This window comes from Pelodiscus sinensis, chromosome 15 (genome assembly GCF_049634645.1).
Source record: "Pelodiscus sinensis isolate JC-2024 chromosome 15, ASM4963464v1, whole genome shotgun sequence".
In the NCBI taxonomy this organism is placed as follows: Eukaryota; Metazoa; Chordata; order Testudines; family Trionychidae; genus Pelodiscus; species Pelodiscus sinensis.
The window spans coordinates 37,111,728-37,131,294 of NC_134725.1; the positions used below are offsets into that span (position 1 = coordinate 37,111,728).

At 37.4% G+C, this 19,567-nt stretch overlaps 1 protein-coding gene across 1 annotated transcript in view; it reads left to right on the top strand.

The window, feature by feature from the left end:
* Positions 1-19,567, top strand: part of MYO1H (myosin IH) — a 112,931-nt gene that overhangs the window by 18,235 nt on the left and 75,129 nt on the right. Inside the window, exon 2 of the mRNA XM_075898823.1 lies at positions 824-871. The gene's annotated coding sequence lies outside the window, so the exon portion shown is untranslated. The remainder of the gene's footprint in view (positions 1-823; positions 872-19,567) is intronic.

A 19,567-nucleotide genomic window follows, 5' to 3' on the forward strand; every position in this document is an offset into this window, starting at 1 on the left:
TTACAAGTGCCAGTATCTGTTTTTGCTGCTACCTCCATAGTTTGCTTTTCATCAGAGAGCCTTTGACTGTTCTGTGTTAAGGTGCAGTTCTGTGGAAATCTGAGTGCAGGTGAGCTACAAGTTGATAGATTCTGAGAGATTGCCTAGGCCAGCTTTTCAGTTTTAAAAGTGCCTGCTCATCCAGTTAATATTACACTGGGACACTGGGTTGTTTGAGAAAAGTAAGAGCAAAATGAAAATAACAAGAAACGAGAAATGTAACTGATTTCTTATATGAAGCTACCTTACAAATCTTAAAATAAGAAAATTCCAGAAATGAGGCAAAGAAGCTAGAGGGAAGCTTATTTCTTCTGATTATTTGTGTATTAAGTGTTTGATACAGTGGTGAATAATGGGCAAAAACAGTTTATTGGCAAGTTCTATTTATTCCTTTTCTCTATCATTTCAGTTTAGGGCTAGCTTAATTAGAAGCACATAGCTGAAATGTACATGTAACCTTTAAAAATAATTTAACAGTAGTTGAACTTCCTCTTTTGGAGTAACTATTTTGCAGCGCATTAATCTTAAACAAAGCAATAATGAACCCAAAGAGTTACTTTTTAAATGCACTTGGTCTCTCGTTCCTTAGCTCTGGAATATTCATTTCTCCTGGTTTTACATTTTTCTGACACAGAAAAAGTACATAGAAGCTCGGTTAATTTAGTTTTGGTAGTTTGATTTGGGTGCTGTACTAACTAGCGCTGAATTAACATTGCTATCAACAGAAGTTCCTGCAAAAAGCATCTTAACCATTTCATTTTTATTTCTTTCTGATTAACTTTAGGAGATAATTCCAGAAAAGCAGGAGACAACGGAGGAAGATACAAGAATAGTAAGATGTGAACTGATAATGTAGATTTTTTTCCTAAAGTATGATGATCTCCATGCTCCATCTAACCAGATGATAAAATATAAGCATTTTCCTACTTCAGAGTTGTTTAGTCTGGGATACGAAGTTACTGTCTTCAGCCCAGCATGACTGAAAAGTTGCTTCATGTTTACTCTTGGGGTTTTTTTTTCTGTTAGAGCACATTAAAATGTCCTGACCCCAGAGTTTCTTATTCCTGATTAGGCATGATTTTTTTTATTACATTGCTCCTTGTTTGTTGGCAGAATATCTTAAAATGTGTGGCAGAAGTAATGATGTGCTCTAAAAGCAATGCTTTTTATTTAATAAAAGTAAGAGCTTCTTGAAAATGAATCATTTCCCTGTACGCTTCAAGACAGTTTTTTTATATGGATTCCTTGGCTCCTCTTTTGTTTGCACAGTGCCTTTTACAATTCATTCCCCAACCCAAAACTTATATAGTCTATTTCCAATTTGAACTGCAACTTCATTTTGCAAATACATAATTTTAAATTAGATGTGAAGGAATCTGCTTCTATCTCCTCTGCTGACTGGATCCATGCATAGATTCCAAATTTGTTTGTATACTCTTTCTCTCAGAAATAAAATGCAGCAATTTAGTTGCCAAAAACCTCTGTTCCCAAACCTGTTCATTCATATTTCTTCCATATTAATGTCTAAAATGAAATGAATGTAAATTTGAATTATATACAAGTTAGTTTAAATACAGCAAACTTAGAACATCTCTTATTTATAACACAAAAATGTTGTCTTTGATTCTATAATACTGTATCGTTGTAACAAATTACATTTAGAAATCATTTAGTGTGAAATTGCAGATTAATCCCATCGGGGATGGAGGTTTAGCACTAGTCTAGCCACTTGGGAGTGTACAGATGGTGAATCTGAGTTTTACAATGGGAACAATCACTGATTACACCCATGGATGTAACGGACAAAAAGACCTGCCTCACAACTAAGATAAGAAAATTATATTGGTGGTCCTAGTGCTTGACTTGTTCAGAATAACCTACTTTTTAAAATGCCTTTGCTTTTAAAATATTTGTTTAATGTGTAGCACAATGAAAAACCTAGTTAATATGCCCTGCATTTTCAATAGTAGTTGTATGCCTATTCTTTCTTAAATTTGTTTTTCCCACATTGCGTCAATGTAAGCAAAAACTGTATTGTGACTTGTTGGAAATATGCACATATGGGTTTGGCAGCTTCTAACCAACAGTGTCTTCAGCACTTAAATTAATACCTGCTGTTCTCTATTCAGAAGGGAGAAAGTTGCCATGCTCTGCATGGACTAATGGTAGGCTCTCGCTCTACCATTGTCGTGACTTTGAAAAATGCCATCTGACCTAATCACTGATTTCAAATTTCATACTGATGACACAAAGAGTGTATCCATTATATTGATATAAGGGGTCACTAGAATAAGGCTAGGTAATCAAAAAGGAGAGCCTCTCATGGTATGCCAGCCTTCACTTATACCTTTTTTTAAAGTAAGCTGTTCTTTTTGGTCATGAGCAGTGCTAACTATACAAGTTTCAGGAGTCTTATGCAAGCTGTATAATTTATAACACTTATATACACTCATACATACACTTCTATCACTAGCATAATTGCTTAATTTCAATTGCAAAATTGTGGATATGTGCTTTATTTCTGCATCAGTGGATATCAATGCAGGCATATCTGCAGATCATTTTTGAAAATGCAGATACAAATTTTATTATCCATGCAGGGCTGGTCTGACAACCCCACAAGATAGGAAATTTAATGTATAGTCTAAATCTCTGGCCATCATTTCTCCATTTAAACTTAGGAGTTGCAGTAAGGCATATTATAAATGGCTTGCAAAAATTAGAGTGTTCTTGATAGAAGGTTTATTCCTTGATGCACAGCATAATTTATCTCTATGCTACTGTGTATCTACACTACAGCATTATTTCAAAATATCTTATTTCAAATAGTTATTTTGAAATAGTTTATTTAGAAATAACGCATCTACACACAAAATGCATTTTGAAATAGCTTTTTGCTATTTCGAAATAGTGTGTCCACACTAAGTGGACGCTGAATCGCATTTAAGGCCGGCCAGAACTAGGTCCGGCAGGGCACCAGGTCAGGAGTTACTTTGTGTGGCTGCTGTCTGAGGCTATCTGAGGTCTGTGCTTAAAGGGCTCTCCTCTCCCCCTCCCCCTCCCCCGGACAGCCAGTTCTCAGGTTTCCCTGCTTGCTTGCCTACCTTGCTGAGGGACAGCAAAGCATTTTGACTCTGTCTGATCTGGTTGCCCTCATTTGGGACATCACAGCACTCTGCACCATGGAGCCAGAGCTGCCCCTGGGCACTCTGGTGCTTCTCTTAGGCTATGTCTAGACTGCAAGCCTCTTTCGAAAGATACTTTCGAAAGAGCCTCTTTCGAAAGAGAGCGTCTAGACTGCACGCGGAATTTCGAAAAAGCAAGGCGCTTTTTCAAAAGAAAGCACCCAGTGAGTCTGGATGCTCTCTTTCTAAAAAGCCTGTTTGCTTTCAAGAACGCCTTCTTTCGAAAGAGCACTTTCGAAAGAAGGCGTTCTTCCTCATGGAATTAGGTTTACCACCGTCGAAAGAAAAGCCGCATTCTTTCGATTTAATTTCGAAAGAACGCGGCTGCAGTCTAGACGCAGGTGAAGTTTTTTCGAAAAAAGGCTACTTTTTTCGAAAAAACCCCTGAGTCTGGACATAGCCTTAGACACATTGCTGTGAGCCTGGCTGCACTTTCTGAAGGCTGTCATTCAGGAGGTCCATCAGTGGGCTGTCAGTATCCAGGAGGCCCTGCAGGAAGCATGAGAGCTTACACCCTGAGGAGCACTAACAGCCTCCCTGGTTTGCCCCACTGCGGGCTTGTGCCTCATTCCTCCCTCATGTCCTTCCACTTACCCCTCCCTAACCCCCCTTCCTGATGTCAAATCAAATACACGTATTTTCATGAACACAAATTCTCTTTATTTAACAAAACTGGGGGGGGGAGGAATTAAACTCTGGTGAGACTGGGGAAAGGAGGTGGCAGAGGGGAGAAGAGAGGGTGGCAGAGGGGAGGGGAAAACCTGGGAAGAAGGAGCTGGAAGGGGGAAGCAAGGGGATGAAGGGGGAGGGGATGCTCAGGGCTCAGGATTGGGGGTCTCACCGGACCAACTTGATTGTCATGCAAATCTGCTCCTGGGTTTGCATGTGGCCTTTGGTGGCCAGGCTGGCAGCTATCCTGCCATAGATGGCTGTGTTCCTCTGTCTAGTGTGGAGATTATGGATGTTGGGGGCACCCCCCCAAACCTGATTAAGGTCCACCCTGATCTCCACCCTGGACCAGGAAGGTGCCTGCCTTCTCTGGGCCCTGGAAGGCTCCTGGAAGCGGGCAGACTGCTCCTGGGGAGCGGTGGAGGGCTGGCTGCCAGTGGCTTGCTGGCTCATGTTTTGGGGCCACTGAGTCAGGGGCAGTGACTGCTGGCTCTGGGCTGGCAGGCTTGGAGCTGGCACAGGCACTGTGGCCAGAGTCAACCCCTTTAAGGGCTCCGGGGAGGGAGGAGTGTTCTTGGTTGAGGCTGGAGTGGCCACCAGAGCACCCTGGGAAGGCTGGAGGCCCCCTATTTCGATATAACTGTCTACACAGCACTTATTTGAAATAGCTGTTTTGAATTTGGCGTTACTCCTTGTGGAATGTGGTTTACCAAATATGAAATAAGCGCTCCACTATTTTGAATTAATTTTGAAATAGCAGTTTGGCTGTGTAGATGCTAGTAAAGTTATTTCGAAATAAGGGCTGTTATTTCAAAATAACTTTGCTATGTAGACATACCCTAGCATAATTATTTTTATATAGAATATTATTCAGTAGACACCGTGAAAGGATAAACTTTATTTGCTGGCCTGTGTTGCAGCATTTCTGATGTCATATATATTTGCTAACGTCAGGACTTATTAGCAAAATGTAACTCCAAAATTTCATAAAAGCAGGAATGTGCTTCAGGAAATATAGTTGTTGATTTTCATTTGGTTTTCAGTGGTCTTATTATTGGTGAAATATAAGCTAGTGGAATTTTAATTTTTCGTATTAAATCCTTTTCCACATTGACAAATAATAAACCTAAAAATGTTTTAAAATAATCAAGCTCTATTGTGGGCCCATAGAAACAAGAAGATTCAGAACTGAAGCTGAAATTACTTTCCTTTACTCATTCATTGTCTGTAGGAATTGTAACATATGTGAAAGGTAATATCCATGTTTAGAAACACCTCATATAACATCTAGGCATGAAGGGTGTTTTAAGAAAGAGCTTGACAGTTTGAACTTGAATTTCTGCACATTTGTGAATTTCCGTGAATTCCTTATTATTACTTACACATGAGTATTTGTGCTTTAATTTTACTTTATATTTTTGGCAATAAAAGATAATTATTTTACACATGTTTGTAACAACTTTTACAATCAGATACAAGTAGCCTTTAAAGGAATATGTAATTGATTTGTGGATATGATTTACTAGTCTTGCAGTGATGAGGTAAGAAGATGGTTGGATTTCTGCAGTGGTGGCTGCTTACATAATTGACATTCTTGGTTATACTGCTCCTATTAGGGAAAGGAAAATTTCCTCCCATCCAGTCTAAGTTACAGGGAAGCATACAGAGTTGTAACTTACAACTTCCTCTAGCCTGCTAGTGGTCATTTGCAAACTCTGGTTCATGATAATTTTATCCCAATTGCCACAGACTGATTGTGTGTATGACGCAAATAATTATAATGCATAATGTTAACAGTGATCATGCCCACATAATAAAGTGATTTTTCTTATCTTCATGAAAAACAAGAACGTTAGCAACAAAGAAGAATATTTTCCACCTTTTTGCTCACCATTAAGAATTATTTCCTGTGGCTACCAGTTTAGGCCAAATGTGTAACTTCTGTCATAAATTCAGCTGGATCCCTTCCTTTAGGATTCATGTTGGGTTCCAGTACTGCTGTTTGCCATAGTATCACCTTGCACATGAGCAACTCAAACATATTGATTCCCATTTATTGACAGTCCAAATGGTCTTCAAAGCTTTCCTGACCACCAGCTTTCTCATATTAATAGATAGAAGTGCCCCTAGGAACTTCCTCTTATCCAGTGTTCAAATATATATTTTGAGGAGATATATGATCACGTATACCAAGTCAAATGACAGTTTTACTATAGAGGAGGTACTTGATAGGATTTTTCTGGTATGTTAATTGTGAACAATTTGAGCCTTAATCCTTTTACAACAGTTATATAATCATATACCTTTGCATCCTGTTTTTCTTCATTGAGCTAATTCTTTCTTCAGCTTTGATATCAGCACTTTCCCTGATAATCTTATTCAATAGTTATTTTTCTATATTACAGTATAAAAATTCTGCATGTGCCACTTCATCTCAGCAGCCTCCATTGTCACGTCCTTGACAAAGATAATTCGATTAGTTAGGCCTGACCTCTTTGTGAATCTCTGTTGACTGTCTTTGCCCAGCCTTTATCTGTCTAGGCATTCTTCTATTTGTTCCTTTACAGTGACTCTGTAATCACTCCTAAGGACAACATTTTCTGAATTCAGTGCTTAATTTGTAATCAAAGAGGTACAAGGGCTCAAACAATATGTTTACATGCATAACTGATGCAGCAAGTCCAGTGCTGCCAGGGCTATGGACTGCCAAGCTTAGAGGTGCTAGGGCTTAGCCCTGGAAAGTCCTGGCACATATGAAGCATTGTCTGAATTTTCTTTATCTCTTCTTTTTCCTCCCATCTGCCCCCCTCCTTTTAAATGAATCTAGTATGAAAGGGTGCATCTACATTGCACACTTATTTCGAAATAAGCTATTCTGGATTTGTTATTCTGAAATAGCTTATTTTGAAATAGCATGTCTACTCTTCAGGGAAGCCTCAAAATTAGTCTGAGGCAGGCTTCCCTAATGTAGACATGCTATCTCGATTTAGAGCCCCGGGAAGAATAGGGAAGAATAACTTAGAATGGTTCTGGTGAGGGGCAGCAGTGGAGCGTCTACACACACCTTATTTTGAAATAGCTATTTTGGAATAGGCATTATATATCTTAGAATGAGGTTTATAGATTTCGGAATAAGCAATCCATTATTTTGAAATTATTTCGAAATAGTGGAATGGCTGTGTAGATGTTTTCATTGTTATCTCAAAATAATAGTGCAGTGTAGATGCACTTAAAGATGCTATGCTGACAGTGTGGGAGACTAACATCTTTACTTACACACAGCACCAGTACCCATAGAGGCAGACTTCAGTATGCTGCCACTTGCCAGTGAGCCTTAATTTGGCTTCAGGTGGTGAGTGATGAGTTACCTTACCATACCTCTTTAGTCATGGACTGAGACTATCAAGAAGGCTGGCCATTAAAATGCTGATTTTGGTGACAAGATCGCCAACTTATGCTGCATAGAACATTGAATAGACATGACTTAAGGCACGACTAATCTGGGATGGATTCAAACAATGTCAGGCCCCTTACCCATTTTCTTTTCTCCTGCTTTGCTTCTTAGAGTCATTTTAACATACTTCTTGTATAAGAAGTATGTAGGTGAGATTTGAGCCAAGCACAGTGCTTTTGCAAATATCAACAAAATTTCTAAGTGCCTCTCACTTTGATCTCCTTCTAGAAAGAACTTATGGAACAAATTAAAACAAGTTTCTGTATCCTGCTGTATTTCCCATGAATGTGACAAGTAAAGAAATCTCATCCATACAACCTTCTAGTGGCTGGAAGACTGGGGCCTTGTCTATACTGGGATTTCAACCACTGATGATGTTTTACCAGCACAAGTCTCTATCATGGACATGATTTACACTGGTACAGTGCAGTATGCTCCTGTGCAGTAACACTGGAGCAAATCATGCTGGAGATACATGACTTGTAGGCTCATACCTATTTTTCAAAAAAATATTTTTAAAAGTAGCTTGTGAGCTTCAGGGTGTGGATTGTGGATATTTTGCCTTTGAAGTAGTAAGTTAGTTGCTTTACATAATGCTTTACTAGAGATCATTGACTATGGCTCAGGCATGTCCAAAGTCCGGCCCGCGGGCCAATTGCGGCCCGTGTTCCGGTTTAATACGGCCCCCCAGGTAATTTGGCAATATCTATCTTTTATGGCCCCCAACGAATCCATATGTATTGAGATGAATACATTGTAAAATCTCCGTTAATGTCAGTTGGTCTAAATCAGTTATAAATATATTTGGACACAACATATATACTTGGTGTTATGTTCCTGTTCGTATTTTTTGAACTTAAAAGTTGACAGACAACCTTTATTACCACTAATATGTAATGTACTTTACAATGTTCCTGACATATATTTCAGCTTCCTGGATTTTTTTTTCATCTGGCCTTCAGATATGAAAGGCAGAGTGATTTAACACCTGTTTAGATTTGTCATCCATGTGACGAAATGAAAAGTATGCCGTTTGCAATAAACTTTGCATAAAATAGTTAAGTTGCATTTAATTTTAATGGTTCAAAGAATGTCAGGCAAAATGGTCGGCCCTCACGCATGTTCACTTCATCAAATCTGGCCCTCTTTGAAAAAAGTTTGGACACCCCTGCTATAGCTTCAGGGGGAGCTGCAAATTTTCCAGAGAAGGTTGCTGTAGTGACTAGCCTTGACAGAATGGACGGAGTGAAATCAAGCTATTGTCTGAATCATATCGATACAGACATAAATCAATATGAGATTATAATTTGTCATTTCTCACTTTAAAGACTCATTAAAATTGCTCTTCATTTGTCAGAGATCCAGTGTTCAAGGTAAGGGCTATCGATAAGCCCAAGTGATAAAGTTCAGCTTCAAACTTTGCAAAGCTTAAGGCTGATCCAGAGTTTAGCAGAGTCTAATTTAGTGCCAGGCTAATTTAAACTGTTACCTTGTGTATTTGTTTAGCATTTGGGTCATCACCCACAGATAGATATACTGTTAATTGGGTATACTTTTTATGTGCTATACAGTAGATTTATGAAACCCAAATACAATATGAAGATTTGGGAGAAGCAGCATTAGAAACTGTTTTTAGCATAATATACACACTAATATACTATGTTCAGTTGGAAAGGTTTTTAGTGAGCTGTTAGTAAGTCCTGACAATTACAAGAATAAGTCAGCCCTATTAAGCAATCCAATACAATTTTTAAAGGACAGTGGGCAAAAATATCACAATCTGGGATATAACATTTGGTTGCCATTTCTTTTTCCAGCTACAGTGAAAATTAAATGAGTGTCTCCAAATGTGTATCAAACTTCATAAAAGAAAATCTGTTTTTCCTGCCACCTGCTCAAGAAGAATAGCTAAAGAAAGATGAAAGCTAAGAACAGATATTTTCTGGAATTTATAGTCCTAATTCTACAAACACTTGCACAGAGGTTAAAATTATTCATGTGAGTAGTGATGTTGAAATTGTCACTGTGGCAATTCCTATGTTTCTCTTAAATCATTGTGACTGCTCACATGAGTAAAGTAGAGCATGTGTATGTTTGCCTAAGGATTTAAGACTAAAATCCCTTCTCTTCAACCAGCTTTAATCAAATTAGCACCATTGAGATGTAATTGCTTTTACTCATGGATAGTTTACTCCAACAGGTACTCTGCTACTTCAACATTTGTGTACTAAACTGCCACCTGAAGATGACTTTTGCTTTATGTTTACAAGACTAGGAAATACAAATAAACTATTTCTTCACCTTCCCTGACCAAAATTCTTAATTTCAGTAATTAGAAGACACCACAGTACAGATCTGCTATTTCATCAGAGTTTAGGCTAAGAGATTTAAAACTAACATTTTCAAAAGCATTTCATGGTTTGAAGGAATGGTCAATTAACCTTCTGTTTCCTGTGGGGAGCCCTGCAAAGAACTGTCAACAGTTCAGTTTAGAGAGATTTGTCCAGTGACCTACAAGGTTACCAAGTTCACAAATGCATGTAACAGTGTCATCATAGATTTGTTTCCTGGGTTACTATCACAAGAGAATAAACCAATTGTTTGACAGTTTCTGCTACAGTACCCGGGAGACCAACTGAATGATGGATGTAGGACTACTGATATAGTGTGCATCAACATAGCTTTTCACAACTAGAACCAGTCAGGAGGACAAAGAAAAACTTCTGTTTCGTAAAGATATATTATGTGTCTACTTCCTCCCCACATAACTTTTTTTTATGAGGGGATCAAGGGAGTTCACAGACTGCCTGCTAAGTTTCTTTGTATTTTCAAAACTCTTAAAATTCCAGTGTGTACTAAAAGATTGAAAACTTTTGATTATTCTTGTGACCATAGTCCCAAGATTTAAATGACAGCAACTTCTAACATTTAATTCCAAATCCAGGGCATTCTGTGGGAGTAGTAGAAATTGATTGAGAAAATGCACCTGCTGATAAAAGACAGGTTTATCCATTCTGAGCTCTTGATGAAAGATTCCACTGTCTAGCTACAGTGGTTATGCTAGTGACCAGATTTCATAGTGGAACTGAAAACAAAACCCAGTCCTGCCCTTGAAGTCAGTGGGGCTTTGGAAAAGGGAGGCAAGGTCAGGGTATAAGTCATGTAATGTTTTCCAAAGGATTAGAAAAGTGGAAATGAAAACTGAAAACCAACAGTTGTTTTTGCGTTCAGTGGTATGTATACAGATGTGTAGCAACATAGTAAGGAATGGATATTGTACCAGCTGAATGTATGACAAGTGAGGATTTCTTTTACTCAGCACCAGAACATTATGAGGGTGGAATTTTAAAAGGGTTTGACATGTCACCAGCGGTACCGATTGAGTGCTGATATATAGATTACTTCAGTGTCTTTCTACTTATTTATTTTAAATGGCATTTAGTCTCCAATGAAGGATCTAACTACTGTATAAATTTACACATGCCATATAATTCCAAGTTAAGGCATTCATTTCTTTATGGCACCATGCTGAAGTATGATGTAAAGAATTAAATGGTTCAGTGGTGTGAGAAGATGGAGTGTCAGCATTACATTTAATTTTCCTGGCTTTTGTCACTGTGCCAGATCCTATCTACTTATTTTTCAAAGTATTGACTAGGGTTTTAGCTGTACACTAGCTGATTTTAACTGGAACAGCCCAAAAATTTTATTACAATCCTTTGCAAATCTGGAAGTTAATGTCAATTAAACATGAATTTTGATTAGGCATTTGTCAAAATGGTTACTACAGCGCTGATGCTCCTTGTCTTTGAATCCATATCTGTATCTTTTTGTAAGTAAAAACAAATCTATTGGAATAACTTGATCTAAGCTGTTCTAGAATATTATATAATGTTGAATTTTGAATGCATTTTAATAAGCCTTAAAATAATGTTGACATGGTATTGACAGTTTTAATAACTGACTTTTAAATTTAAAAAAAATCATTTTATTTCCTGTCAAAATAATTGTGCTTTAATCACTTGTCAAATTGCATTTTATAAACTAGAGCTATTTTGAAGCTACACAATTGCAGAAGGAGAAATGGCCATATCTAATATTTAAAACATGTATTAAAAGAAAAAAATCACCTGAGGACTGAGATGTTACATCAAATTTCTTCTTGGAGCAAAATTTTTACTGCTGAGTTAGAACTTCTGACAGTAGTGACTTATTACTTGAAATGTTGACAAGTCTTAAACATAAAATGTCAAATTTATAATAAGAGAGCAAGGCCTCTTTTACTACAAATATAAATGTACCTGTATGTGAAGATAGTCACAGCAGCAAGATTCTGATTCAGGCAAACAAAACTCTTTTCCTGCTGTTGCTTTGCAGATTGCTATGTGTAACTTTTGCTGTGACTCTTCATTGACACATTTAGGGAGGTTCTTCCTAATGCACAAATTGCTCTTGCACATCATTATTTATTGATAACATCAGATCTCTGTTTGAAATGTTATCGTAAAGATAATTTCAAGAGAAATTTGTATCAGAGTAGATGTGATATTTAGGATTTAGTGGAAGTGTACTATTCTAGAAATGCTCACAGTGAATAATTTAATTTAACCAACTACGAAATTCTTAAAGTCAGCTATGCAGTATGGCTGTCTACACTACAGGGGTTTTGTGCAAAAACAACTGTTTTTGCACAAAACCCCGCATAGTATCCACACCTCAAGCGTGTTTTTGAGCAAGAAAATTAACAGTAAAACTGCAGAACAGAGGTTTTTGTGGTATAGATATACCTCTTTCTACGAGGAATAATTCTTTTTTGCGCAAGAGTTCTTGCACAAAAAGGTGTGTGTGTGGATACTCAATAGGGATTTCTTGCACAAAAAGAGCCTGTCACAAAAAGCACAGGTGCTCTGACGGCCATTCTGTGATGTTCTTTTGAGGTATAGACACGCTTTTGCACAAGAACTTTTTGCGGAAGATCTCTTCCGCGATAAATTTCTTGCGCAAAAACCCTGCAGTGTAGACAAAGCCTATGAAATTAGAGGTTAGAAGGGGGTTCATTGCTTTTTTAAAAGTACAAATGAAGATATCAGCTGCTAGGGGAGTTGAACTGGAGAAATTATTTTTAATGCAGAACGAATTTCAGTCATATAGTTTCTAAGAAAGCTTTAAGGAAGTGGAAATGGCGTATAGAGTTATTTCAGCATATATTTATAATGGTTTAATCTTTATTCTCAACATTGCTGTGTCTTTAGAGTCTTAGATGCACAATTGTCAGTTATAGATTCTGATAAGGACACTATCCCAAAATGAATAACTGAGAATAAAGTTCAGACTGAAAATCCAGCATTCATAGTAAAATGCCACAAAATGTGCACAATATTTTCTAGACCAAAGTGTTGGGGATTCATGATTTTTATTTCTGACCATTCTATGAAAAAAGAAACCGGGTCCCACTGATTTTTCCCTATGTATTGAGGATTGTCACCAGGAATTACAACTTCATATTAATTCAGGAATGTGTATGAGATAGGGTTTTATTGGGAAAGTAGTGTGAGCAAGACCATCAAAGACAATGTGTTCTTCTGTGTGGGAGGTGGGAGTTCAAAACATTTGGGCTACATTAATTGTTCAAGGCCAGAGGCTAGATGGCTATAGCAGTTTTCACAGTTGGTTGTGCTGGCTGTGCTGATCTTGCAACATCCCCTGTCGCCCATGCTTTGTAATTGCATGATCATGAATTCCAAAGCAAGTAACTGCAACTTTTCCAGTTAGAAGTGTTCCCTAAGTCCTAGGTGGGACAATTCAGGGAAGGAGAAATGAGTTGCTCAGTAAAAAGCAGAGAGGACAAAATGAAACTAATACATAGTTTTGAAGTTGGTGACTGTGAATAATTAATATAACATGAGGAAGGATTGGTCTTGCAGTTAAACGCAGCATTAATAGACCATTTCATTCTATTTCTAGCTTTACCACTGGACACCTCCTCCCTCAGTGTGAACTTCCACAAGGTATTGCCCAAAGTGTCAGCTAATTTTGTGAGTCTTAGAATGAATGTCCAGCTTGACATACATTCAAGTTTAGTTTGCAGAAGCCAGTGGTAGTGGCATGTTCTGAGCAACTCTGAAAATCAGGCTCTAGATGTCTCAAGCTGATCATCCAAAAATGGAAACAGTCAAAGTTAGTGGCACAAATGAAAAATTAACCCTGAGTCTCTCTCAGTCAGCTGGTGTAATCAATATAAAGAGGCCACTACTGAAATTAATTGGGTATTCTACTCAAATACTTAATGGCATGATATGATCATTTATGCCTAGGTTCCCTCAGCTGTATAATAGGGATCTGTCTCTCAACATTGCTCTCAAGCTAATGTTTATAAAGCACTTTGAAATCCTCAGATAGAAGAGACCATAGCAATGCAAAATAATATGTTCTGCTGTTGGTATAAAAGAGAAAAATAAATGTTCTCAGAGGCAAAGCTGCTATTGACTTAATTTCAACCTGACCCACTTGTGGATGCCAAAATTATAACCTCCTAGAAAAATAGGCTCTGTATTTGAAATGCTAATGGTTGCTTAACTATTGCTGAGCTTAGAGATGTTTCTTATATGGTAATTAGAAAAGTACATTGTCAGTATGAACATTTTTAACTCCTTGTGTAGTATTCTTCTGTATTTAGCAAAACTATGTGCTCCAAATCTTGAAACCTCAAGTGCAAATTCCTTTTAAGCATCTGACAACATGACATGAGTTTCATTATTGTTAAACTATTCCCATGACACTTAAATTTGTTCTTTTGAAGCATCACATTACTACTGACACTTAAGGGATGAAATCAAGAAAGATTGGTGTAAATAATTTATAGAACATTGCCTATTGGTGTTAACCATAGTGATGTTCAAGTGAAGCTAAGTCTAGTGAAACCAGGCATCACAGAAACTTGGTGGAATTAGGACAATCAATGGGACACTGTCATACCTGGGTACAAAATATATTGGAAGGACAGAACACGTTGTGCTGGTGGGGGAAATAGCACTATCCATGAAAGAAAATGGAGAATCAAATAAAGTAAAAATCTTAAATGAACCAAAATGTTCCATAGAATCTCTATGGGTACTAAATCCATGCTCTAATAAAAAGACTATAGCAGTAGAGATATATTATCGATCACCTGACCAGGACAGTGATAGTGACTATGAAATGCTAAGGGAGATTATAGAGGCTATCAAAATAAAAAACTCAATAATAGTGGGGGATTTCAATGATCCCCATATTGACTGGGTAGATGTCATCTCAGGAGGGGATGTAGAGATAAAATTTCCTGATACCTTAAATGACTGCTTCTTGGAGCAGCTGGTTCTGGAACCCAGAAGGGGAGAGGCAATTCTTGATTTAGTCTCAAGTGGAGTGCAGGATCTGGTCCAAGGGGTAAATATAAGGGGATTGCTTGAAAATAGTGACCATAATGTAATAAAATTTAATGTCCCTGTGGTGGGAAAAACACCTCAGCAGCTCAACACAGTGGCATTTAATCTCAGAAAGGGAAACTACACAAAAAAGAGGAGGTTAGTTAAACAGAAATTAAAAGGTACAGGGACAAAAGTAAAATCCCTGCAAGCTACATGGAAACTTTTCAAAGACACCATAATAGAGGCCCAACTTAAATGTATTCCCCAAATTAAAAAACACATTAAAAAAATCAAAAAAATGCCACCGTGGCTTAACAACCAACTAAAAGAAGCAGTGAGAGATTAAAAAAAAGGCATCATTTAAAAAGTGGAAGTTAAATCCTAGTGAGGAAAATAGAAAGGAACATAAACTGTCAAATTAAGTGTAAATATATAAGAAAAGCCAAAAAGGAGTTTGAAGAACAGCTAACCAAAAAATAAAAAAGTAATAGCGAAATGTTTTTAAAGTACATTAGAAGCAGGAAACCTGCTAAACAACCAGTGGGGTCCCTGGATGATTGAGATGCCAAAGGAGCACTCAAAGATGATAAAGTCATTGTGGAGAAGCAATGAATTCTTTGCTTCGGTCTTCATGGCTGAGGATGTTAGGGAGATTCTTTTTAGGTGCCATTTTTTTTAGGTGACAAATCTGAGGAATTGTGCCAGGGTGAGGTGTCATTAGAGGAGGTTTGAGAACAAATTAATAAACTTAACAGTAACAAGTCACCAGGACCACATGGCATTCACCCAAGAATTCTGAAAGAATTCAAATGTGAAATTGAGGAACTATTAACTGTGGTTTGTAACCTATCCTTTAAATCAGCTTCTGTACCTAATGACTGGAAGATAGCTAATGTGATGCCAATATTTTAAAAGGGTTCTAGAGGTGATCCTGGCAGTCACAGGCCTGTAAGTCTAACATCAGTACTGGGCAAATTAGTTGAAAGTATAGTAAAGAATAAAACTGTCCGACACATAGATGAACATAATTTGTAGGGCAAAAGTCAGCATGGTTTCTGTAATGGGAAATCATACCTTACTAATCTGCTAGAGTTCTTTGAGGGGGCCAACAAACATGTGGACAAAAGGGATCCAATAGATATTGTGTACTTAGATTTTCAGAACGCCTTTGACAAAGTCCCTCACCAAAGGCACTTAAATAAAGTAAACTGCAATGGGAAAAGAGGGAAGGTCCTATCATGAATTAATAACTATTTGAAAGACAGGTAACAAAGGGTAGGAATAAATCATCTGTTTTCAGAATGGAGAGGTAACTAGTGGTGTCCCCCAGGGGCCCGTACTGGCACCAATCGTATTTAACTTATTTATAAATGATCTGGGAAAAGGGGCAAACCGTGTGGTGGGAAAATTTGCAGATGATACTAAACTGCTCAAGATAGTTAAGACCAAAGCAGACTGTGGAACTCCTTGCCAGATGAGGTTGTGTAGACCAGGTCTTTAACAGGGTTAAAGAAAGAACTAGATACATTCATGGAGATTAGGTCCATCAATGGCAATTAGCCGGGATGGATAGGAATGGTCTCCTTAGCCTCTGTCAGAGGCTGAGAATGGGTGACAGGAAAAGGGTTGCTGGTTGATTCCCTGTTTTGTTCACTCCCTCTGGGGCATCTGGCATTGGCCACTGTTGGAAAGCAAGATACTGAACTTGATAGACCTTTGGTCTGACCCAGTATGGCCGTTTTTACATTCTTATGAAAGAAAAAAATTAAAAATTACAGGGATCTCTGTGGAATTGAATATATATACACAAATCCTCACCTTCCCACAGATGTACAGGGTTGTCATTGGTTGCACAATAATAGGTGTGTTTTTTTTTAATACAAGTGAACATATTAATTTGGGTGTAATAGAACTTTCTCCAGTCTTTTCAAGACCCTAAATGACTCCCACTTTCCCATTGGCTTGTCATGCCACTTCATTCATGTAGGCTTCCAATTAAAGAGAACTTTGCAATTCATTATTGCGTATGTATCTATTTCTGTTGTGATAGGTACCAGAGGTTCTAATCAGGATCAGTGTCCCATTGTGCTAGGTCCTGCATAAACACCCAGAAAGCCATGGTCCCTTCCCTAAAGAGTGTATTCCCATCTGTGTACACTTCCCCCCTCATCCGTAGAGATAATTGGAAGGATGGCTATTTGAGTAACATAAAATATTTGTTTACACATGGCCTGTTTATGCTGCCTCCTCAATGATTGGTTTGTGGTTTTCAGACATGGACATAAGGAATCCCTTTTGTGGGGCTTAGAGGGGGTCAGGGTAGAAAAGTGGGTAAAAATACAGATCCCACAAAGAAATTTACTATCTATTTTTTCAGTCCAAAGAGAGAGAAAAAAAGTCCAGTTATGGATAAGCACAGATGTTCCTGGGCTGTTCTTTTTTTCTGTCAGAAGACACAGAACAGATATAAAAGACAAAGCATGACTTTGTAGGTTAATATGCACAAGGGGAGGGGAACACAGGACAGAATGCAATGAGGAGCACATTTCATGGGCATCGTTAGATATTGAGAAAGATATCGTTAGATTAAAAAATGATTTCACAGAGAAACAAAAGCAATGTGTCAGCTTTGCCCAACTCAGACTTCAGAGTCATTGTCCTTGACAATGGATGCACCAGTAAACTTTGCCTCTAAGAGGTTAAAAATTCCAGCCACGGTAAAAGTGGTGTAAACAGAGAGTGACTGTCATTCTAGCCTAATAAAAGGGCAACAATGCATCTTCCACTCAGCTGAGGAGTAATTACTCATTTAAAATGACAGCTACTGTCTAATGCCTATAAGTTGAGAGGAGTCATATCACCATCCCATCCTTGTTATTCGAGGACTAATAGTGTGAGCTGTCTCAGTCAAGTTTCTCCATTTGTTAGCTCTTCCAATGGTATATATAGAAAATGCTGAACAAATAATGACAAGCAAATCTCCTTTTTTTTTGACCCAAGAGAAAATAGTATAGTAACTATCTTTCACCTTCCTTTTGTGTATCCAGATTATCCTTTAATGCTTCTTTGCATGAAATACAATGTAAATCATTATTAAAATTGTATCTATTGAACATTAGATAAGAAAAGCCTGGATCTTCCTAAATTTTTCAAAAAAGGAAAGGAGGGGAAGTTGGCCATGCTATTTCCCTCAACAAAAGTTTTCCATCATTATAGTAAATATGTCTTATCTTTATGGGTGAAATATTTTGTTGGTTTGAAGTGAAGGCTGAACAGATAGATGAATGGTAATATAATAATATGTAATAGAAAGGGAATCTGTCAGGGTTATTCATGTGTTTTTGGATTTGATTTACTTCCTTATTTAATAATGAGGTCCTAAAGACTCCGTAAGCTTGAATGACCCATGTTTTGTTGCTAGGTCTATTCCAGTGACCCTTGCTAAGACCCCTGCCCCAATTCATCTATCAGACAAAAATGAATCTATTCCAGGAATTATCAGTCCCCATTATCTCTAATTGGGCCTGACAGTTGGAGACAGGCCTCATTATTTTTAATTGGTCCCTATAGCTTTAGAGTTAAATTAAACAGTTTAGTACATATAACTCATATACATTGGAATGACAGAGTCAGAATGAAGTTGTAATTTAAGTTTTATAAAACATCAGTTTTTGTTTCCAGTTGGTTGGTTTGCTGTGAGCTGTATGAAACTTTACTATATCTAAATGAAATATGTCTATTTGTAGTTTGAGACTTCTGAGTATCTGTTGCATCTATTCATTACATATAGGTACGTATTAAGATTTGAAACTCAGGAATTTACCATCTCATTATGAGGGAATAATTTCATACATGTCTTGCTTATCTAAAGTCCTAAGTAAATTGTGTGTACTAATGCAGGGGGACTTGAGAGAAGTCTGGGGGGTACATCAAGACAACTGAAATTTGGAGAAAACTGAATTTTTGTTTTAAATTTTACAGCGCTTTATTGGTTTTGTAATTTTTATACCCAAAAATTTCATTGCCCACCTGGCTATGATTAAGTTGTTTAAACAAATGTGTTGCAATGGTAGAAAAAAAATGTGTGTGTCTGAAAATTGTAGGTACTAGAGGTACTTATCATTTTTTTTAAAAGGGGAACTTAATAAAAAAGGTTGAGAAACACTGGACTAATAAATGTATAAACCTGGGAGGATGGATAGGTTAAAATATAGATGGAGTTGATTTAAAGATAAAAATGCATGAAGTGCTGAAACATTTTCAAACATTTCTGAAGGCACATTAGGCTGCTGAAGGAAAGGTTTCCTTACTGGCTTGTCCATCTCTCCACCAATATGCATCAGAATTAAACCAGATGTTTTAGAAAAATATATCTTCATTATATCAAACATAATAGCTTTCTGTCTGAAACTGTATTTAGTGGCAAATGCTACTGCTTGATTTAAAAGAGGACTGGATAATCTTATAATGAATAGTATATCATTTGTTAACATATGGATAAGCCCTCCAAGGCATAATGTTTATCACTACAAGGATCGGGAAGGTTTTATTTTGCTCTCATATGAAGTAATGCACAAATTGGCCAGAGGCACTGTAAATCAAACAGAACTTACTTTTTCTGAAGCATCAGGCACTGACTACTATTGAAGGCACAATATCAGATTAATTGCCAGTGGTTTGTTGTTTGTCAAATACTATGTTTATGTATTGAATATTATAAGTTATGAAACCATTGAAGTTTAATGGGGCTTTTCTGATGAAGTTTTCCAGATGAGGAGGAATGCTAGTCTATAAATCAAAGACAGTAACTATTG